Genomic DNA, 2273 nt, shown 5'->3' on the forward strand with positions numbered 1-2273 from the left:
AATAGCAAAAACCAAAGCACCAAACTTAATCGGTTCCGGAAGTCTGTTTGACTTCCGAAAACCAAGGTGCAGCTTCTGATGGGTGCAGGTGCCCTGGAAACAATAGTTGACAGCCACTTCGGATGTTCGGCTTCCGAAAAATGTTTGAAAACTGGAATACTTACTTCCAGGTTTTCGGCATTTGGGAACCAAGGCGTTTGAAAACCAAGGTAAAACTGTAATAAAATATCAATGCAGACTACTAGAAGTGTTCATTCGAAGAAAAATAATTTAAAATAGTAGAATTCCACACAGGATGAACACCAGTAATCACCAAATGCTTGACAATCAATGCTGTCCAAATGTCCATGAGAACTAAAACTTCTTTGCCTGGTGCTGGAAAGATGTCAACGGCAGGCCTTCGTGGGGAAAGCATTCCACAGGAATCTTCTTTAAATGGGAGAGAACTGCAGAAAATGTTGCCAACCTCTGAATATCTCTAGATGCGACACAAAGAGAAGGGCCTCATAACCAGCCTCATATAACCAAAATGCTTACGTCTAATTAATGCATAGACAGATTAATGCCATAAACTGACCTGCCACATCACCTGCTCCTTGAGAGGAAAGTAACCAAGCCTATTGTTCCCCTGAGAAGCTCAGCGTGTAGAGAGGCCTGAGCTCCAAGCTCAGATTCCATGGCTTTAACAAGCCTTTCTTGTGCCCATATACCAATAATTTAGGAACTTTCACCACTGTAACTAAGCCAAGCTTTACTGCCTGTGTTTTCTGACTGATGTATGAACACATGGACCTGACATTTGGTTTGTAAGTAAACCAATTTTTAGCTTAACCAAATACATGATCTTTTTCTGTGTTAGTGGAAGAGGGGAAATTTGGAATGAACTTAAAGAGAGAAGGCAAGGGGGCAGATGCTGGCTGCCTGGCGGGCACTGTGGCCGGGTTGGCGCTGCTGGGGCTGCGGGGGTAGGAAGAGGAAGCTGCTGGCAGTCACAGCCTTGCTGGGCCTGGGCGGCTCTCTGCTGCTGCTGCTTTTCCCAGCTGCTCATGTGGAGGAGCGCAAGAAGGGGCCCAAGGTCATGGCCAAGGTGTATTCTGATCTGCAGATTGGGGATGAAGATGTGGGGTGAGTTGTCATCGGCTTTTTTGGAAAGACAGTTCTGAGGACGGTTGAGAATTTTGTTGCCTTGTCCACAGGAGAGAAAGGCTTTGGCTACAAAGGCAGCAAGTTTCACCGTGTGATCCAGGACTTCATGATCCAGGGGGAAGACTTCACCTGGGGAGATGGAACAGGAGGTAAAAGCATCGACGGGGACCATTTCCCTGATGAGAACTTCGAGCTGAAGCACTATGGGCCTGGCTGGGTGAGCATGGCCAATGCCGGTCAGGACACCAGTGGCTCTCAGTTCTTCACCACCAATGTCAAGATGTCATGGCTGGATGGCAAGCATGTTGTCTTCGGCAAAGTCCTGGAAAGGATGGATGTAGTGAGAAAAGTGGAGAATACAAAGACAGTCGAGACAAACCCCTGAAGGACGTCACCATTGCTGACTGCAAAGTGGCGAAGCCATTTGCCATTGCCAAAGAAGAACTGGGTGGCTGCTGGAGGGCCAGACTCTGGCTAGCAAAGGGCTGCGAGGGGGCTACACACAGAGGCCTTGCATCGTCCTTCCCCCCCACAGCAGATGGACTGCCCCCACTGCTGCTCCCTTTCTGCCCACTCTTCCCCCAGCCACACTCTTCAGGATGCTGGGGCTCCATTCTTGTCACAACTCATTCCACCAGCCACTGGTCATCCAAGTGGTTTCGAGGGCTGGGGGGCAATGGGTGTTCCATTCCATTTTGTGAGAAAGCACATGGACCAACCAATAAATGCAACCATTGTGTTTTTGTAAAAAAGAAAACAAAAATCTTTGAAATTAACTTAGAAGGGCATATATTAAAGGTCTAACATCTTATATTTCCACGCTTTGCTTTGCTGCATATTTTGTAATTTTAAATCTCTGCTGGGGTTCTTTTACCAAATAGTACTTGTCCCAAATCTTGATCTTGTCATCCGAGGAATTCTCTCTCTCTCTCTCTCTTCCTTGCCACCAACAAGATGCTGATCTCAGAGTCCGTGTAGCTTCATATATGGGGAAAGCTGGTCCACGAAGCTTCATAGGTCTTAGCATGGACTTAGATGAGAGAGGTGCAACCTGAAACAAGCCTTGCTGTTATCTGAAAAAATCAGTCTGCTCTGCATTATGGCTCCTGGAAGCCATCCTTTGGAGG

General features: G+C 47.2%; 1 pseudogene across 1 annotated transcript; it reads left to right on the top strand.

Moving 5' to 3' along the window:
* Positions 1 to 910: 910 nt before the first annotated feature.
* Positions 911 to 1950, top strand: LOC307223434 (peptidyl-prolyl cis-trans isomerase B pseudogene; annotated as a pseudogene). The gene has a single exon. The product of its transcript is annotated as a peptidyl-prolyl cis-trans isomerase B pseudogene (transcript).
* Positions 1951 to 2273: the final 323 nt, after the last annotated feature.

Source organism: Podarcis cretensis (assembly GCF_951804945.1).
Source record: "Podarcis cretensis genome assembly, chromosome: 8".
In the NCBI taxonomy this organism is placed as follows: Eukaryota; Metazoa; Chordata; class Lepidosauria; order Squamata; family Lacertidae; genus Podarcis; species Podarcis cretensis.